This window comes from Oncorhynchus mykiss, chromosome 15 (genome assembly GCF_013265735.2).
Source record: "Oncorhynchus mykiss isolate Arlee chromosome 15, USDA_OmykA_1.1, whole genome shotgun sequence".
Taxonomy (NCBI): Eukaryota; Metazoa; Chordata; class Actinopteri; order Salmoniformes; family Salmonidae; genus Oncorhynchus; species Oncorhynchus mykiss.
Window position 1 is genome coordinate 22979451 of NC_048579.1, and position 22048 is coordinate 23001498.

General features: G+C 42.8%; 1 protein-coding gene across 5 annotated transcripts in view; it reads left to right on the forward strand.

The window, feature by feature from the left end:
* The window catches only part of LOC110489808 (zinc finger CCHC domain-containing protein 2), a 65755-nt gene that overhangs the window by 16639 nt on the left and 27068 nt on the right, over positions 1-22048 (forward strand). The gene's annotated exons all lie outside the window — the stretch shown is intronic.

A 22048-nucleotide genomic window follows, 5' to 3' on the forward strand; every position in this document is an offset into this window, starting at 1 on the left:
ATTTAACATTCATGAAAATACAAGTGCCATACATCAAAATAAAGCTTAACTTCTTGTTAATCCTGCCGCTGTGTCAGATTTCAAAAATAATTTACGGCAAAAGCACACCATACGATTATCTGAGGACAGCGTCTCGCATACAAAAGCATGAAAAACATTTTTCAACCACGAAAGTCAGAAATAGCGATATAATAAATGCCCTACCTTTGAAGATCTTTTTCTGTTGGCCCTCAAAGGTCCCAGCTACATCACAAATAGTCATTTTGTTCGATAATGTCATTCTTTATATCCCCAAAAACTCAGTTTAGCTAGCGCGCTTCATTCAATAATCCACCAAAATGCGGATTCAAAATGCATACAAAATTAATCCCAAACGTTACCAATAAACTTATCCAAACAAGTCAAACAACATTTATAATCAAACCTAAGGTGCCATAATACGTAAATAAATGATCAAATTTAAGACAGAGAATAGTATGTTCAAGAGAATAGTATGTTCATTACCGGAGATAAACAACAAATAATGCACTCTCATCCACACGCATGAAAACACTACAGCCAAAATGTGAGCCACTTAGAAAAACTACCAATTCCAGACTAAAATGAAAGACTGTTGACATCTAATGGAAGCCCTAGGAACTGTAATCTGGGAGGATTTCGCCTCATAATAAACATGACAGCCATTGGAAACAGTGGTAGGCTTTTTGATGGTTTGTCCTCTGGGTTTTGCCTGCCATATCCGTTCTGTTATACTCAGACATTATTTTAACAGTTTTAGAAACTAGAGTGTTTTCTATCCAAACCTACCAATTATATGCATATCCTAGCTTCTGGGCCTGAGTAACAGGCAGTTTACTTTGGGCACACTTTTCATCCGGACGTCAAAGTACTGCCCCCTAGCCCAAAGAGGTTTTCAGGTGTACCCTTTAACAGCCATACTGTTGTTTGACTAGCTGTGTTTCTGTAGCCATAGGTGGCGCGTGAGTTTCAGGTTTGGGGAAGAAAATTTACACCATAAAAATGCACCTTTTATAATAAAGGATCACCGCATTTGCATCACCACATTTGCATTAGCGCATTTGCAGACTTCTGTAAGATTTCCTAATGTGATGAGTATATTGGATAGTCATAATTTAGGCTAATAATATAACTCAATCACTGTTTGCAAAAAAAGACTGTTCAATGCATGCTTGAGCATGTAGATATGTTTCTTGGCCTTTGATGAACACATTTCATTCAATTCTACTACACTATATGACTGGAGACATTAGCAGAATCTTTTTTTTAATGACTAAATTACAGGGTAGCCTATTCTGCTGACACTGACAAACAGATCAATAAAAACGACATTGTCTGATCCATTTAAGTAAAAATACTTTAAAGTACTACTTAAGTAGTTTTTTGGGGTATCTGTACTTTACTATTTATATTTTTTACCTTTTTACTTCCTAAAGAACTACATTCCTAAAGAAAATAATGTACTTTTTACTCCATACATTTTCTCTGACACCCAAAAGTACTCGTTACATTTTGAATGCTTAGCAGGACAAGAAAATGGTCCAATTCACACACATTTTACTGGATGACTTTTACTTGAGTCATTTTCTATTAAGGTATCTTTACTTTTACTCAAGTATGACAATTACATACTTTTTCCACCACTGTGTTTCTGCCAGGTAGGCATAGGCTACTTTGTAGTTCACTTTTAATTGTATTTCCATTGACCCGAAGATGGTTAGGCTATCATTAGCATTGCTAACAGCTACACAAAGTGGTAAACATACAGTCAGGTCCATAAGTATTTGGACAGTCACACAATTTGCATCATTTTGGCTCTGTATGCCGCCACAATGGATTTGAAAGGAAACAATCAAGATGTGCTTTAAGTGTAGACTTTCATCTTTATGTTCATCTAACCATGTTTTATACATAGCCCCCACCACCACCACCATTTTTAGGGGCTCAAAGTAATTGGACAAACTGACAATCATAAATTAAATTGTGAGTTTTTATACTTGGTTACAAATCCTTTGCAGTCGATGGCTGCCTGAAGTCTGGAACCCATAGACATCACCAGATGCTGGGTTTCTTCCCTAGTGATGGTCTGCCAGGCCTTTACTGCAGCTGTCTTCAGTTCCTGCTTGTTGGATTCAAGTCAGGTGATTGACTTGGTCATTGCAGAACATTCCACTTTTCCTTAAAAAGTATTGCATTGCTTTAGCAGTATGCTTCGGGTCATTGTCCATCTGCACTGTGAAGCGCCGTCCAATGAGTTTTGAAGCATTTGGCTGAATCTAAAGGAGATAGAATAGCCCTAAGCATTTCAGAATTCATCCTGCTGCTTTGTCAGCAGTCCCATCATCAATAAATACAAGGGAAGTAGTTCCATTGGCAGCCATACACTCCCAAGCCATAACGCTACCTCCACCATGCTTCACAGATGAGGTGGTATGCTTCGGATAATTTATTTATTTCACCTTCATTTAACCAGGTAGGCCAGTTGAGAACAAGTTCTCATTTACAACTGCGACCTGGCCAGGATAAAGCAAAGCAGTGCAACAAAAACAACAACACAGAGTTACACATGGGATAAACAAACGTTCAGTCAATAACACAATAGAAAAATCTGTATACAGTGTGTGCAAATGAAGTAAGGAGGTAAGGCAATAAATAGGCCAATAGTGGTGAAGTAATTACAATTTAGCAATTTACACTGGAGTGATATGTGTCGACAGGGATGTGCAAGTAGAAATACTGGTGTGCAAAAGAGCAGAAAAACAAATATGGGGATGAGGTAGGTAGATGGTTGGATGGGCTATTTACAGATGGGCTGTGTACAGCTGTGGCGTTTGGTAAGCTGCTCTGACCGCTAATTAGTGAGGGAGATAAGTCTCCAACTTCAGTGATTATTGCAATTCGTTCCAGTCATTGGCAGCAGCAGAGAACTGGAAGGAAAGGTGGCCAAAATAGGTGTTGGCTTTGGGGATGACCAGTGAAATCTGCTGGAGCGTGTGCTACGGGTGGGTGTTGCTATGGTGACCAGTGAGCTGAGATAAGGCAGAGATATACCTAGCAAAGACTTATAGATGACCTGGAGCCAGTGGGTTTGGCAACGAATATGTAGTGAGGACCAGCCAAGGAGAGCATACAGGTCGCAGTGTTGGGTAGTATATGGGGCTTTGGTGACAAAGCAGATGGCACTGTGATAGACTGCATCCAATTTGCTGAGTAGAGTGTTGGAAGCTAATTTGTAAATTACATCTCTGAAGTCAAGGATCGGTAGGATAGTCCGTTTTACGAGAGTAAGTTTGGCAGCATGAGTGAAGGAGGCTTTGTTGCGAAATAGGAAGCTGATTCTAGATTTAACTTTGGATTGGAGATGCTTAATGTGAGCTTGGAAGGAGAGTTTACAGTCTAGCCAGACACCTAGGTATTTATAGTTGTCCACATATTCTACGCGTCCAGAGTATTGATGCTAGTCGGGCGGGCGGGTGCGGGCAGCTATCGGTTGAAGAGCATGCATTTAGTTTTCCTAGCATTTAAGAGCAGTTGGAGGCCACGGAAGGAGTGTTGTATGGCGTTGATCCTCCTCATCTGGAGGTTAGTTAATACAGTGTCCAAAAAATGGCCAGATGTATACAGAATGGTGTCATCTGCGTAGAGGTGGATCAAAGAATCACCCGCAGCAAGAGCGACATCACTGATATATACAGAGAAAAGAGTCGGCCCGAGAATTGAACCCTGTGACATACTGAACTCTATCTGAGAAGTACTTAGTGAACCAGGCGAAGGAGTCGTTAGAGAAACCAAGGCTATTGAGTCTGCCGATTTTAAGAATACGGTGAGCAGTTCCTTCCCTTCTCCATACTCTTCTCTTCCCATCATTCTGGTACAAGTTAATCTTTGTCTCATTTGTCCATAGGATGTTGTTCCAGAACTGTACAGGCTTCGTTTTTTGGCAAACTCTAACCTGGTCTTCCTGTTTGTGAGGCTTATCAATGGTTTACATCTTGTGGTAAACCCTATGTATTTACTCTGGTGAAGTCTTCTCTTGATTGTTGACTTTGACACAGATACGCCTACCTCCTGGAGGGTGTTCTTGATCTGGCCCAACTGTTGTGAAGGGGTTTTTCCTTCACGAGGGAAAGAATTCTTCTGTCATCCACCACAGTTGTTTTCCGTGGTCTCCCGGGCCTTTTGGTGTTCCTGAGCTCACCAGTGCATTATTTTTAAGAACGTACCAAATAGTTGATTTGGCCACACCAAATGTTTTTGCTAGCTCTAATGATGGCTTGCTTCACTGGCAGTTACAGCTCTTTGGACTTCATTTTGAGGGTTAACAGCAACAGATTCCAAATGCAAATGCCATGCTTGAAATCAACTCTAGACCTTTTATCTGCTTACTTGTAAAATAACTAATGAGGGAATAACACACACCTGGCCATGGACCAGCTGCCAATTGTCCAATTACTTTTGGTTCCTTTAAAAGGCGGGGACCACTGTGCTGTAATTTCTACACCGTTCACCCGATTTGGAATGTAAATACCATCAAATGTTTTTAATTTCAACTCTAACATGCTGTGCTATATAGCTAAAATAAAAACTTTGTCAATGTCCAAATATTTATGGACCTGACTGTATGGGCCCTATTCGCACTGCACACACACACAGGCAATCCCGTGCCATTGTTTCCTCTTCAAAAAGTTGGTTTATTTTCGGTCAATTGCACATTACAGTTTGAATAAATCATGAAAAGAAAAAATGTAAAAAGATAATTGTGAACCAAAAACGAACGTGTCCAGGTAGAAAAAAAATCACTGTGTCGCATTGCCAAGTCAAACGGTCGCAAATACTACTGTTTTGGTCACAGTATCGAACCTTGTGTTGCTTGTGGAACAGCCAGTGCAGTGGAGTTTCCTGTGAGTGTGTCCTGTGCCAGTGGCATTTGATAGCATGATTCTAGAAGCATTGGCCATAGAGGTCACTACTCCAGGAAAAAGAAGAATGGAGGAAGGAGAGGAGAGGGGAGGGGAAGGGAGTGTTACAGGATATATTTTCTCCAACTCTTCCCTTCGGCTCCTGAAATATTGAAAGAAATGTATATCCCTTTTTTTATTTCCATATTTACTTTCCTTTCTTTCCCCCTCTGACTCGCTCACCCTCCTGTGTAGATAAAAAATAAAAGTGGTGTGATCTCTTGGGTTAAACATCCTGTAGTGTGACTTAAAGAGAGCAAAACATACTCTACACCGGGGAGAGGTCATGCATGAGCAGATGAGCTCCCACATTTTTCAGCATGTTTTTCAAAAAGAAAAGAGAGCTTTAGAGTAGACAAACTTGGATTTCTTTGGTAGGGACATATACAGTATGCTACCATAAACAACATCATCTTCACTCCAAATCAAAACTCAAAACCTACAACCTGATTTTGGATGGAATTACTTGGAATGCTTCCTACACCCAAGGATTATTATTCTCAAACTATACAGCAAACAAACAGAAACCTGAAGACACCATCCAACCTGGAACTGAGTGAATAATGCTTAGTCTGAAGCAAAACTTTTTTTTACTTTTAAAAGCCAAGAATAAAAATCGATGTATATATTTTACTTTATAAGGGCTGAATGCTAAGGCTACCAAGCTTGCTAGGACAAAGAGATACAACTTCAATTAGCACTGACGTGTGAAGCGAGAGGTATCAAAGCCCTTAAGCCTAACAAATGGCAGGCTACCCCACCCAAATCCAGAGGCATTGAAGCCCCCTCCTGCTGTTCCGAGACCATTCACTGGCATTTGCCTCCAGAAATAAAAGCTTCTCCCAAGTGGGTGTGACACCTACTCCTGTTGCCTGCTGCTTGGATTCCACCTGGCGATCTGTTCACCGTCTGCCCTGGTTGTCTCCCTGTCTGGTACAGGTACCCCCACGACACTTCCCGAGCTTTCGCTCTCCTCCAGCACACAGGCACTGTTGGGGCGAGTGACTCTGATCTTACAATGGCTAGCCCCAAGTCATTGTGTTAAAAAAAATGATTGTGCATTTTGCTATTTGCCTCACGACTCCTGCATGCTTTGTTGACTACGAACTTTCTTTACCCAACTGTTTGTCCCCACACTCGGGACTCTGACTCTCTATTGGTTACACAGACTTGTGGCCTTCCAGCCCATTCTAACCACCTCTCGCTGGCTTTGTATTCATGTTACCTGATGAAATTGCTGTACAATATGATCTTGTTGCCATCTGATGCACGTTCAGATGTCATAAATCAGCACTGCAAAGATCTCCCTGTCCTCTGCCGTGCCTTGATTGTATTACTGTTGATGATATCTGGAAATGTGCATGTACACCCTGGCCCATGTACTGTTGCTAGCCCCAATTCTGACTTGTGCTCTGATATCTGCTTCACTGATTTCTGCTCTCGTAAAAGCTTGGGTTTTCTTCACGTTAACACTAGAAGCTTATGACCTAAAATGGATCAATTGAAAGTTTGGGTTGGTCATTACTGAGACATGGTTAAGGAAGAGTGTTTTGAATACTGATGTTAACTCTTCTGGTGATAACCTTTTTTTTCGGAAAGACAAATCTTCCAAAGGTGGGGGAGTGGCAATCTTTACCAAGGATCACCTTCAGTGCTTGGTTGTCTCCAACAAGTCTGTCCCCAAACAATTTGATTTGCTGGTTTTAAGTATTAAAGTTTCAAATAGCTCTTTGTTGACTGTTGCTGGGTGCTATCGTCCTCTATTAGCACCGGCATGTACCCTAACTGCCCTAAGCTCTCTCCTGGCCCCTTACACTAAGTCTGAATGTGTCATGCTAGGTGACCTAAACTGGGACATGCTTAAACCACCTGACCAAGTCCTAAAGCAATGGGACTCCCTAAATCTTTCTCAGATTATTACCAATCCCACAAGTTATGACTCCAAACTCCCAGAAAAGGCTACTCTTCTTGATGTTATCCTCACAAATAATCCTGTTAGGTATCAGTCTGGTATTTTCTGTAATGACCTTAGTGATCACTGTTTTTCAGCCTGTGTTCGTAATGGCTGCTCAGTGAAACAACCTGTCCTGATTTGTCATAGACGCTTGCTAAAAAGCTTTAATGAGCACGCCTTCCTTCATGAACTGGCTTCTGTAAAATGGTATAGAATCAGCTTGATCCTTCCTCTCTGTGGAAGACGCTTGGACCTTCTTTTTTGATATTTTCAGTGGGATTGTTAACAAACACACCCCCATTAAAAAAAGAGAAATAAACAGGTTCAGCCCCTGGTTCGACTGTGATCTTGCAGAGTTACTCCACCTCAAGAATTGGATTTGGTGAAAGGCTCGGCACACGCACGCTCAGGTTGACTGGCTCTCGTTTAGGCAAATGAGAAATAAGTGGACTCAGGCTATCCAGATGGCCAAAGTTAGTTACTTTAGGGAGCAGTTCTCTCTCTGTGGGTCGAACCCCAAGACGTTCTGGAAAACGGTTAAAGACCTGGAGAATAAACCCTCCTCCTCACAGCTGCCCATGTCCCTTAATGTTGATAATGTGGTTGTTACTGACAAGAAGCTTGTTAATCACCACTTCATTAAGTCAGGATTCCTATTTGACTCAGCCATGCCTTGTTGCCCGTCCAACATTTCCTCATCTCCCACCCCTTCTAATACAACTGTCCCCTATGCTTCTCCCTCTTTCTCCCCTGCCCCGCTACAAAGTTTCTCCCTGCAGGCAGTCACTGAGTCCGAGGTTCTAAAAACTTGACCCCAAAAATCCATCTGGGTTGTCCTTTATTTAAAGGGGGAGATCAAGCTGATCCTAACTGTTATAGGCCTATTTCTATTTTGCCCTGTTTATCAAAAGTGTTGGAAAAACCTTTCAATAATTAATTGATTGGCTTTCTTGATGTCTATAGTATTCTATCTGGTATGCAATCTGGTTCCCGCTCAGATTATGGATGTGTCACTTCAACTTTAAAGGTTCTCAAGGATGTCACCATTGACCTTGATTCTAAGCAATGTTGTCCTGCTATTTTTATTGACTTGGCCAACTATTTTGATACGGTAGACCATTCCATTCTTGTGGGCCGGTGTCTCTGAGGGTTTTTTGGCCTGGTTTGCGAACTACCTCTCTCAAAGAGTGCAGTGTATAAAGTCAGAAAATCTGCTGTCTCAGCCACTGCCTGTCACCAAGAGAGTACCCCAAGGCTCGATCCTAGGCCACACGCTCTTCTCAATTTACATCAACAACATAGCTCAGGCAGTAGGAAGCTCTCTCATCCATTTATATGCAGATGATACAGTCTTATATTCAGCTGTCCCTTCCCCGAATTTTGTGTTAAATGCTCAATAACAAAGCTTCCTTAGTGTCTAACAAGCTTTCTCTACCGTTAACTTTGTTCTGAACACCTCCAAAACAAAGGTCATGTGTTTTGGTAAGAAGTATGCCCCTCTCCCCACAGGTGTGATTACTACCTCTGTGGGTTTAGAGCTTGAGGTAGTCACCTCATATAAGTACTTGGGAGTATGACTAGACTGTACACTGTCCTTCTCTCAGCACATATCAAAGCTGCAGGCTAAAGTTAAATCTAGACCTGGTTTCCTCTATCGTAATCGCTCCTCTTTCACCCCAGCTGCCAAACTAACCCTGGTTCAGATGACCATCCTGCCCATGCTAGATTACGGAGACATAATTTATAGATTGGAAGGTAAGGGTGCTCTCGAGTGGCTAGGTGTTCTTTACCATTCGGCCATCAGATTTGCCACCAATGCTCCTTATAGTACACATCACTGCACTCTATACTCCTCTGTAAACTGGTCATCTCTGTATACCCCATTGCAAGACCCACTGGTTGATACTTATTTATAAAACTCTCTTAGGCCTCACTCCCCCCTGTCTGAGATAACTGCAGCCCTCATTCTCCACATACAACACCCGTTCTGCCAGTCGCATTCTGTTAAAGGACCCCAAAGCACACACATCCCTGGGTCGTATTTTTAGTCCACTGTAGGCAGTGACTGGAACAAGCTGCAACAAACACTCAAACTGGACAGTTTTATGACACTCTTCATTCAAAGACTCAATCATGGACACTCTTGCTGATAGTTGTAGCTGTGTTGCGTGAAGTATTGTTGTCTCTACCTTGCCCTTTGTGCTGTTGTCTGTGCCCAATGTTTGTACAATGTTTTGTGTTGCTACCATGTTGTTGTCCTGTTGGTGTAGTGTTGCTACCATGCTGTGTTGTCATGTGCTGCTGCCTTGCTATGTTGTTGTCTTAGGTCTCTCTTTATGTAGTGTTGTGTTGTCTCTTGTCGTGATGTGGGTTTTTGTCCTATATTTTATTTAGTTATTTATTTTTAATCCCAGCCCTTGTCCCCGCAGGAGGCCTTTTGGTAGGCCGTCATTGTAAATAAGAATTTGTTCTTAACTGACTTGCCTAGTTAAATAAAGGTTGAATAAATAAATAAAAGCAAGCGGGAAAGGGAGAGTGAGAGCACAGCCCTGTGTCAAAGACACCACTCAACAGCTGTGTCTGGGCCCACGGCTGTCTTCCTTCAGCTCTGCTCTGAGGGGAGTGGGCCAGCCAGTTGGCTCTGGTGCTGGGTGTGATTTCACCATGCCTGGCTCCCCCGCCAGGCTCCAAATTAAACCGAGCTGCAAACCTCCCTCTTTATCTGTTAGCACTAGTAGCAAGCCTCTAATGTAGATCTGTTTGGAGAGCCTGTTGTGTTCATGTCTTTCAGCTTATTGGGAATCACGTTTTAGGCCATTGCTTTTATGATCACACATACAAAATACTACAGTACTTAGTATAGAATTATTTATTTTTTTATTCATCTTTATTTAACCAGGTAGGCTAGTTGAGAACAATTTCTCATTTACAACTGCGACCTGGCCAAGATCAAGCACATCAGTTCGACACATACAACAACACAGAGTTACACATGGAATAAACAAACATACAGTAGAAAAAAGAAAAATCTATATACAGCATGTGCAAAGGAGGTAGGATAATGGAGGTAAGGCAATAAATAGCCCATGGTGGCGAAGTAATTACAATATAGCAATTAAACACTGGAATGGTAGATGTGCAGAAGATGAATGTGCAAGTAAAGATACTGGGGTGCAAAGAGCTAAATAAATAAGGTATGGGGATGAGGTAATTGGATGGGCTATGTTACAGGTACAGTGATCTGTGAGCTGATCTGACAGCTGGTTCTTAAAGCTAGTGAGGGAGATTTGGGTCTCCAGCTTCAATGATTTTTGCAGTTCGTTCCAGTCATTGGCAGCATTGAACTGGAAGGAAAGGCGGGCAAAGGATGAATTGGCTTTGGGAGTTATCAGTGAGATATACCTGCTGGAGCGGGTGCTACAGGTGAGTGCTGCTATGGTGACCAGTGAGCTGAGATAAGGCGGGGCTTTACCTAGCAGAGACTTGCAGATGACCTGGAGCCAGTGGGTTTGGCGACGAGTATGAAGCGAGGGCCAGCCAACAAGAGCATACAGGTCGCAATGGGGGGGTGGTATATGGGTGATGAAACGGATGGCACTGTGATAGACTGCATCCAATTTGTTGAGTAGAGTGTTGGAGGCTATTTTATAGATGACATCGCCGAATTCGAGTATCCGTAGGATGGTCAGTTTCACAAGGGTATGTTTGGCAGCATGCGTGAAGGATGCTTTGTTGTGAAATAGGAAGCCGGTTCTAGATTTAATTTTGGATTGGAGATGCTTAATGTGAGTCTGGAAGGAGAGTTTACAGTCTAGCCAGACACCTAGGTATTTGTAGTTGTCCACATATTCTAAGTCACAAGTATGTAGTATACTGTAGAATACTATACTACACACTGTAGTATCCCTCGATCATGTGTAGTACTTAGTATAGAATGTTGTAGAATACTACACCAAAAAAATCACTGTAGGAAATACTACAGAAATGTCCTCACAAATACTACAGTCTGCAAAAAACACAGCATTTAAAAAACGTTAATAAATACGGCAGTATTTAATTTGCATGTACCGTGCCCATTCCCGTCCCCTATATCCCAATTTGTGCCACCTATAAGTGAGAAGCCTACATACCAAGCATAGACCATATATTGTGTTCTCTACAGGTTATAGAAAAGAGCAGAATCTCTAAACTCTGATCACATCCCAGTCCTACCTACCTATAGATTATGGAAAATTTGTTCTTTTAGTATTTCTCCTCGTGGGGAAAACCCCACTTACATGACAAAGATAATAAAACAAAAGTAGTTTAGTAAATACTACAGTATTGTCCCCAAAAACACTACAGTAAATAATATAGTCCGCAAAAACACCACACTAATTACCTGTATAAATACTGTAGTAAAAAAAATAGTAGTATATTCTATAGTAAACTGTAAATACTACATTATAAACTGGGTGGTTCAAGCCCTGAATGCTGATTGGCAGACAGCCGTGGCATATCAGACCGTATACCACGGGTATGACAAAACATTTATTGTTATTGCTCTAATTACATTGGTAACCAGTTTATAATAGCTATAAGCCACATCAGGGTTTGTGGTATATGGCCTATATACCACAGCTAAGGCCTGTTTCCAGGCACTCCGTTGTCGTGCCTGAAGAACAGCCCTTAGCCGTGTTATATTGGCCATATACCACACCCCCTCGGGCCTTATTGCTTAAGTATACTACAGTAAAGACTTCAGTCCGTAAAAACACTACAGTGAATGCTTTAGTATTCCTACCATAGTATACACTATAGTATTTATTTATTTTTTATGTGGGAGGGCGCCTGTTTCTTATACAATGCAGAAAAACAAAATGATTGAAGACACTGCTAGCCTATCAAAACCCAGATAGAGTGGGTCTGTATTCTATCTCCTAGCGGACCTCTCGTCTTGGTCACAACCTTCCTTCATGGTCTGGTGAGAACGATTTAGCAGGTTTTAAACAGACACCACAGACGGGCCTCAGGAAGACCACAAAGTTGTAAGCTCTACCGCCAGTTTCCTTTTCTGATTATTTTGGGCTGGTTTACTGAACGCTGCCATGGCCACAACAGTCAGAGACTATAATCCTGAATCGGTCTGAAGCCGACGCTGTGTAAACCATATAATACCTGTAGAGGAGGAATTAATTGTGTGTGACTGTGTGTGTTTTGTTAGTGCGGGGGCATGTTGGTTTACTCATCAACTAAGCCTATGTTGATACATGTGAACATTTTATTTGAGGGTAATGACTGTCCTGCTTTTGCCTTGGTTTTATTTTTACGTGAGCTACAGCTCAACTGCTTTTGATGACGGACGATTTGTTGACTTGTCATCAGGGGCGATGGGCCAGGCTAGCGTTGAAAACGCCACCGTGTATCCCTCCTGATCTATTGCCATGGGCTCGTGTGTAAACAGTTACCCCGCGGTCACCACACACGCAATGGAACAAGGGCAACGACCTTGGAGCTGACTGGAATTCGACAAATTCCTATAAATGTGTGTGTGTTTGTGTGTGTGTGACACACCTCCTCGCGCCAGTACTGTCACATGTTTCTACCAAACAAGGAAACCAGCTAGGGTTCATACTGGCTTGTCTTTGTCAATGTGTTGTTTTGTGATGCATTGTAGCTAGATAGCCCCCCCCCCCCCCCCCCTTATTGGCTGTTTGTCTCGTAAAAATGCACAGGGGCTGCTCAAACTAAGGGAGGAAACATTGACAAGCCCTTCCCTCCTTCCATGTTATGTATGGAGGGGGATGACTTGCATTTTCCTCAATGTTGATATGGTTGAGTGTACTGTCCTTTGTGCCAGTCAGCTCTCTTGCTAGTGTCCCTGTCATATGGCCTCTGTATGTCCACAAAGTATTTATCCTGGCACAGCAGAGGTTATGTCCCTTAAAGCTAGGTCATACTGACCCTCATAATACAGTATGTCACTTTTTAGTCTTTGTTGTCAGTATATTGACTCCATTACCTCAGCAGGTGGTGCCATGGTAGGGCAGGGACAGACGGCAGGGTTTGCCAGAGAGAGGGGAGCAGCAGGAGAGAGGTGTTCCACTGGGGGATTCCCTTTGTCTAGCCTGCCTGCCTGCCTGCCTGAGCCTAACCAAGCCAGGCCCCATGCCAAGCCCCCGTCAGCCCACCACCCCTCTTTCACCGCTCTGATCATGTGATTTAGCCTCTAATGAGGGATGAGGAAACACTGCTGCTGTGCTAGACACACACACACACACACACACACACTATCTCTCTCACTCACTCTGTGTCATAACTCCCCAGCCTGTCTCTGATGCTGTCCTCACCTTACGGCAGAGTGATGGGTGTTTGCAGAGATGAGTGACTGACAGACGGCTGAAGACTCCCGGACAGTCGGGCAGACAATGGTGTTAGGATTTTGCCTGTGGTATCAGCCCGACTGTTGTTAATATTCTCCAGATATTAATCTTTTTCTTCCTCATCCTTTGCCTCTTTTTGCCTGAGCGAGCAAATGTGTCATTGCTGTTGTGCTTAAATGCCCCCACCACACATATCCTGTCTCGTTTTCCGCCAACAGCCATGTTTTTCTCTTTTCGCTCCAGTGTTGACTTGTCTGCCTGCCAAAGTTAACTGACAATTAGGAGTTTCATTTGGTTGCTGATTTGTCCGACCCTAACAGTGTCATTTTAAATGTAGCCTGGCTTCCTTAGTAGAACTAGTAAAAGGCTAGTAATGCTCAGTGTGTAATGTTGCTGTGTGAGATGGTTTAGGCTTACTATCTGGAGCATACTAGCAGAACCTAGACCAAGGTAAGCCTGCCCCATTATTTTGCACATGCTAATGGTATTGCTAAGCTGTACTGTAGCTAAGTAGAAAGAACATGGGGTTGCTGTCTGTTTTGGACTACCTTACATTTTATTTATTTTTATGTAAATGGTGGATGCTCTTAGCCAGAGTGACTTACAGGAGCAATTATGGTTAAGTGCCTTGCTCAAGGGTACATGGGCAGATATCTTTTTTTTACCTAGTCGGCGCAGGGATTCAAACCAGAAACCTTTTGGTTACTGGCCGAACACTAGGCTACCTGCCGCCCTTACTTTCAGGTATCCAAACAACGAGAATATTTATATTGTGAGTAGTACTGGTATCTCTTTTAATATGGGCTCACATGGACTTCAGTAGCCTGTAGTCATCCCCACAAAATTACAAAATATGTTTCTCTGGCTGACTCTGAATTGTTATTAAAAAAATAATAATTGCCTAGCGGTGTGGTAGTGAAGGCATCACTGCACCCTGAACTTGGCTTGGCATGGTACTAGCTAGCCGGACCTGCCTGCCTGCTGTGGCTACCGCCGGCCTGGGGACCAGAGGGTTTGCTTGCATCATCAACCCGCGTCACTCCAGTACACAGCCAGGTGCAGGAGAAACATTCGTGGCATGTCCCATCAATGAAATTGAATAGTCCTTCATTACAACCGATAGGGGAACATCCAAGTGTTTTATACAATCTATGGTCAAAGTCCTTTCACGTGACGAAGGAAGCTGTTTTAAGAGTGTTTGGATGTAACCCGGCAAGACAGTCTGTGCCACGCCGAGTGGAGAGAGATGGTCATGGTGGTTTTAATCATCTCCTTTTCTAACCCACCCAGCCAGCTCTGCTCTGCGCTGCCAAGCACCTGTTCAAGTGTGAACACATTTCCCTGTGCTCTATAACAGGCAGACTTACTCCTGTCATTTCTCCCCAGAGGTACATTTGGAGTGATATTATGGGTCTGGTTCTGGACTTGCTGGTAAACCGAGCCGACTCAGTCAGAATAGCCAGAACGGGCCGGGAAGCAAGGCAGTAAAAACTAATGGCTGGCAAAACCTGGCACCCTGTAACCCGGTGTACGCACACACACACCAAGAGACAGACAGGCACACTTACACACTCATTCACGCAGGAAAAGACTCGAGCACACAGACACACCACACATCCTTGCTTTGTCACTCTCGTTTTGTATGTGAGAAGCAGAGTAATGTGACAGTACGGGTGTAGCCGTCAGTTCCTCTGGGCAAAGAGTAGCATAGAGAGAGCAGGGCATCCACTGACTGCATTAGCAGCCAAGCCAGTCAGACCAAGAGAGAGGGGGACAACAGGCCTCTGCAAGACTACACAGCCCAGGGCCCATATAGGCTCCTAGTGTTTCCCCTATATTCATTTAGCAGCTGTGGCCCACCGCTGCTAAATTGTTGCCAATATGTATATTTATGGCGCTTTTAAATTGATAGTCGTTGGCTCAACGACTGGAAGTCTGTGGGAACAGCTAGCATGTCATTGCACTGACGCTAGTAGCAATGCACCCCCTGTACTCCACACACACAAGTCAACAGGGAATGAAAGCGCGAGAGAAAGAGGACTAAAAGCTTCAGTTTGGCCACTTTGGTTTTAAACAAGGCAGTTTTATTCAGTGTGTAGTGATTTTTTTTTTTTGTCCGTTCACTCCACACCACTGCCCTTTCAACATATAGCTTTGTAAAATAAGCCATTTTAATCCATGGCTTGTCACACAAAGCTTGGGTCAGTAAGTGAGGTTTTATGTGTTTAGTGAAACTGCCTTGTGAAAGGTAGGAAAAACAACTGATTGTCCCTCTGTGGACTTTACCCCTGGGACAGCACAGGACAGCCATGTGAGCAAGGCTCGCTTCTAGAGAAACCAGTCACTTTTACAGTCCTATATTGACATTAATGGTTGCCCGATTTGCCCGGGGCAGGTAATCTAAACAGTCGGGCTGGGGAAATTGTGTCCAAAAGATGACCGTTAATTCACTCACGTTGACTCTAGTGTTCCATTTGTTAGTGTGCATTAGCGACTCAAAACAAAAAAGAAACCAAGCCACGGTCTTTTCCCTTTCCCCTCCGTTATGTGTCTCACTCACTCCATTTGGTTTCCGACCGCTCCATCACACACAAGTTCCCATTGCTAGGAAGCGACATCGCGCTGGGAAACATCGGAAGCCATTTACTTTCAATGGAGGGAGAGCGAGAGAAGTGGAGTGGGCGGGGGGACCGTTGAGCGACATGAGCATGGTTTATGCCTTGTTCTTAAGGCATCGGAGTGACTCAAACATTATAACCAAATCAACGGGGGCCCTATGCCATGACATTTTTGGAATTTTAGATTCTCCCTGACTGTTTAGTTTTTATTTTGGTGATTGATAGTTCTCAAAGATCTCATTTAAAATATATTGCTCCATTATCTTTTCTGCACACTTTAAATATGGTTTTAGTCATTTTACGTTTATACTACTAAATGCATAGGGGAAACACTGGGGTAGGCTATCTCATGCTTAAAAAAGAAAGCAATTTAGCTTTCTAATGCTGTTAACTGTATGTCTCAACTACCACTATTAAGCAAATTACACCCTGTTAAAGCAGGAGTAAACGGTGAACAGTGCTATTGATGAGAAAGACGCAGCTGTTTCCGTAACACAAAGTCGCGGCTTAAATGGTGCTTGTCATCCTTCATTTAGCAACTGAAGTGTTTTTCAGTTTAGACGAGAAAATAGGCCTTTTTGATTTCGTCATCCATTGTGAACAGTGATACTTGGGGGTGCTCCTGAGTGGCGCAGTGGTCTAAGGCAATGCATCAGTGCTGAGGCGTCACTACAGACACCCTGGTTCGAATACAGGCTGTATCACACCCAGCCGTGATTGGGAGTCCCATAGGGCGGCGCAATATAAAATATATTTAGATTTATTTAACACTTTTTTTTGGATACTACATGATTTCATGTGTTCTTTTGTAGTTTTGATGTAGAAAATAGTAAAAATAAACAAAAACCCTTGAATGAGTAGTTGTTTCCAAACTTTTGACTGGTACAGATGAATGGCAGATTTTTCTAAAGCCAGGCACATTTAACAGTTAGGCTATTGATTATAGACCTAAACCAAATTGGGGTTTCCTCTCCTCGATTTTCTTAGACAATTAGGCCTCCGCCGCATTGTTCTCAATCACAATATGCTGGTTAACTTTGCTATTGTGCACATAGCAACATAGGGAAGGCGCCAATTCTACGGTACACTGAAGATTGTTTCAGAACTGAGGACAGCGACCGTATCCAACAGGGGAAAATCACAACTGTTATAAAATATTAGATTTATTATTGTTTCACCATTATTTTTACATAATATAACCATATACAATGTCTTAGAGTGATGAACTGTGCCATCTCCATGGTCTCCGCAATGGATTAGTCCACTGAGACAGGCGCGAAACAGACAGGTGTCTTGTGCACCATGAAAAAAATGACTGCTCGTCTAAAGAAATCTCAGTTGACCAACAGCCTATCGACCAAACAATCGACTCAATGGGGTCAGTCCTAATGTAAGTTGTGATATTATGTAAAAGCTATACGTTCTTACTACTGTCCGTAATTGAGACAAACACATTTGACCTGAAACAAAACATTTTGGGGTATTAGGGCACCTCACTCTTCCTCGTCTTTTGATCTGGTCTCCCTCCATTCTCCAAAGAGTGTTTTGGCAATTTACTACAAATCAAACTTTCCCTAATGATTGTGACTGTATAGGCCTATTGGTGAGGGACTGGAACTGAGCTAGTTTAGGTCTATATAGGGCTCTGGTCTAAGCTAGGTAGGGCTAGGGTATGGGTGTTTGGCTGTTTGGTATGGCTACTGTTGCCTGGCAGTGGCAGGAGAATGCAGCCTGCCTCCCTGGTAGTGCCCTCCAGATAAGGCTGAACGAATGAGCATGGAATGCAGGCATCGGCACAGCATCCATTGTGTCGCCTCAGAGTGAAGTGATAGAATCTGACAGGGCGTTCATCTTCTCAGCCATAGAGCAAAACACACACCACATTCACAAACATCAAATCAGGCACATGCACAAGACTATTTCCACTCGTCTTTGTGTTGATATTGGTTCTGTGGTAACCACTGAGGATGCAGAGTGGTTGTCAATAGAGATAGCAATGGACTCTCACACATTCTATTACATGACTCATCTGTAACAGCAGAGGTAAAAGCAAGCTGCATAGTCTTTTATAGACTTGGAATGATGATCATGTTCTTGGCAACAACAACTACTTGTTTGTCAACATAACTGCAGCTGATTTTATAGTCTGCTGGGGTGGAGGAATTTCTTCATCTTGATAGGGTGTGTCATTACTTCAAGGTGACTGTATTGAAGTTTGTATACTTCCTGTCTCACTTGTGTTATTCAAATATCATTGCATAGGACAGACAATGTTGCTCTGTATATCCATGTTTCTTCTATAGGCACGGTCAATTGGTTTAGCCACCAAGGGCTGTTCTTTGCCTCCCACAATAGGGGTGGTAACATAACTTCCCCGAGGGACATATCTCTCCACGCACCCAAACCGGATGACCCCCCACCCCACCCGCTGTGATGCTGTGAGAAAATCTGCACCCCCTTCACTTCTTGTTTCTTACTGATGTTGTTCCTGTGGTCATGTGTCATCCACAATTTTGAAGTATTAGATTGTGTACATACATGATCCCAGTGTGAGATATGATTTTTTCATCATTATTTATGACATGGGCCTACACTCAGAGCTTTTGATACTAGTCTAGACACAATCGTGTCCAAGGCTAGTAATCTAGCTTACTTCCTTCCCTTGGCAACTCCTTTGGCAATGCCCTTTCTTAGCGAACACAGTCAGCTAAACAGAAGGCTAATGTAACTCTTAGCCTTTTTTTCTCCCCCAAACTTTTTTTTTATGCACTCCCACTTGGGTTGACCTGGCCAGCACCTTTCCATCATATGTAGATCATAAAGTGAGGAGTGAGAGGAAAGAGGAGCAGAGAAGCAGGGGGACTCCCTCTAAATAAATAGCGGTGGGGAAATGGGTCTGACTCAGAGGTATCGTGTGCACTTATCTTTAGCCGGCCTCTGCTTGCTCATAGGCTAAGCAGCTATAGCCCTCTCTTTCCCCCTCTCTCTCGCTCTCTCTGTTACTCTTTCTAGGCCTAAAGAGCTCAACACCAGAACTCGCTGTGTGCTCTTGCTCACCTTCTCGCAACCCGTATGCCCTCTTGTACAGCCACAGCCCTTCTCCCTAATGACATGATTTAATAATTGGGGCTATGAAAGAGGCGCTTGTTTGACCCTCCTCCCACACTCCAATCCTTCAGTGGAGCAGATTACCGGGCCTGCCGGGACCCCCACCCCCTTCTCTGTAACCTCCCTCCCACCCCCGGGCCTGTGTGCGAAACGGGATGTCCTGGCTGGGTTCCAAGTTAGGGGGATGTGTTCTTTCCTGCCCCAGCTTAGCCAGAACCCAGGGCTCAAGGTTTTGAAGGCCTCCACTTTGAGTAAGTCACTGCAGGAGTTTGAATGTGTCTGAGTTATGTTAGATATGTAATACAGCTCAGTTATGTTCTAATTCTTCTATTAAATCAAGGTTGTCTCACATACCCAGACATGCCATGGTCAAGGTTGTGATCAGTGATGGTTGTCCATATGGAAGACAGTGATCTCAGACTGGCATGGAAAGCACTTGTGCCAGGGAAACAGCCAGTCTCCCTGACCATTCCTTTCTGGTGTGGCATGCTACGGCTGATGGCCCCCTCTTCCTGTTTCTAAACTCACACAGGATGGCCTTGCCAACCAGGTGTCTCTCTTACACCTTTTACCCCTTATTGGACCAAGCAGAGTTCCAACTCACCATTGGTTTATATTGCCCCCACAATAGTACGGCATTTGTTGAAGCTCAATGTGAAATTAAAATCTCTCTTTTCTAAGCCAATATAACATCAATCTCTATGAAACTTTGCAAATCAACTTGATTGGCGGTACACAACACACTCCCCATCTCTAGTCACTCTCCGCCTCGAGTTCTAAAACGGGGACCAGCAACTCGGTTGCTGCACAACATCAGCAGCTAGCTAGTAGCAGGCTCTCAGCTGTAGCTAGCTTGCTAACACCAGTCAGATGAGAAGCAAGCTACAAGCAAAATAAGCTAGCTAGGTATATTTGGATGTGGAAGGTGTTTCATATGGCTGAAGTCATCTGTGTAAACTAAATCAAACAAATAAGCTAGTGAACGTCCTTGGCTGCTATTATAGCCAGTTAGCTAGCCAACTAGCCAGTAACTACAAGTCAACAAGACAATACCATAGCTGTGCACCACAACTCAATATTGACAATATATCCTAGCTAGCTAAGTAACATTCCTCCATAAAGCCTAGCTAGCTAGCTAAGTAAAGTTAACAGTCAACACCAAACTTTGGGAAACTGCCACGTTGCTAACTTATAATACATGCAATGGACATTGCTCATCTAGCTACTCCGGCATGATAGTCAAACTGGCTAGATAGCTTAGTGTGCAGCACAATGTCAGTTTCAGCACAAACACTGCTAGCTAGCCTACATTTCTTCAACACAAACTGTAGATGATTAAGTGAATTGTCATGCTAAGAAACAGTTGGCTATATTGAATCTAATCTAGAAGAAAAATAACCGCACACCTATTTAGGCATGGTGCTGGCTAGCGGAGTAGAAAACTTGAAAATGAAAGAGAGCCACACACTCTAGGAGCTCAGATGCAAAAATTGAATTACCAACGTTTCGACAGCCAAGCTGTCTTCATCAGGGTATAATTACAAACACTGCGGGATTACTCGTTTATATAGTGTCAAAAGACACAGGTGTCTGTAATCATGGCCAAGAGTGACCTAATATCAGTGGTTAATTCTCAAATATTAAAATGGCATATAAAGAACAGCATACAAACAACAAATGGATAGCATACGATCATAGATTCATTTTAGACTACACAAGCTTACAAACAATTACAATGGCAAAGTCACAATAATCACAAGAATGGCTTCAGATCAAAGTTTACGTTGAGACCGAAGGGAGCAAGGGTCTTTAAGTTAAAGATCCAGGCAGCCTCTCGTTTTTAACAATAAATTATCAAGATCACCCCCTCTCCTAGGGTGACATGTTCGATGCCAATATGACGCAGAGACGAAATCGAGTGGCCTGCCTCCAAAAAGTGGGCCGCAACTGGATAAGTAAAGTTTTTGCACCTAATGGTGCTACGATGCTCTGAGATACGTACTTTTCATTCGTGCTTTGTTTTACCCACAAGGACAAGTTATAAGATAAATAACTGCCTTAGTGGAGCATGTAATAACACCTTTGATTGGGATCGATTTCCCTGTTTGTGGGTGTTTGAAGGATCTACATTTATAAGTGCCATTGCATTGAGCACAGCCATTACACTTGTAATTTCCATCCAGTAGGGGCGCAAATAGACGTTCAGGAATATCTTGGGATGGTAAATCAGAGTGTACCAATTGGTCTCAGATTTCTGTCCCCCGCGAGAATACGACCAAGGGAAGGTCCAACACAAACTGTAGATGATCAAGTGAATTGTCTTGCTAAGAAACAGTTGGCTATATTGAATCTAAACCTGGCCAATGCACATGCAAGTAGCGCATCAGCTGTGCATTATAGTGAATGTACACATGTACAATTTAGCTAGATCAACACTCGAGAAAGACACGTTGCTGTTTAGGATGCATTAATTCAGTACACCCTCTCAATGACATTTTCTTCAAGTCATTTTAATCTAAATCTGCACTGACTAATCAACAGTGTCAAGTTACTTTTCAGTGTGTTCCCACAAATCTGAACCCAGTAATGGTTTAATTTGGTTTATAATACATTGACGTTGGGTTAATTTTAGGTTCTGAATTAAAGGTGAAAATAATTTTATATGAATTTTCCGGTAGTTGAAAATAAATATTTTCCAGATGTTGAAATCCGGTTCATTTTCAGTTCTGAATGAATGTTTTAAAATACTTTCTTTACTTTTTATTTTACTGTACTGTAATGTACTGCACTCTGCTGTGCTCTACTGCACTGGTCTTCAAACCTTTCCTCAGGGACCCCAGAAATTTCACAATTTTGCTGTAGCTCTGAGCTAGCTATTCAAGAGCTTGAGGATTACTTGACAAGGTGTGCTAGCTCTGGAATAGATCAAATACAGTGGGGAGAACAAGTATTTGATACACTGCCGATTTTGCAGGTTTTCCTACTTACAAAGCATGTAGAGGTCTGTAATTTTTTATCATAGGTACACTT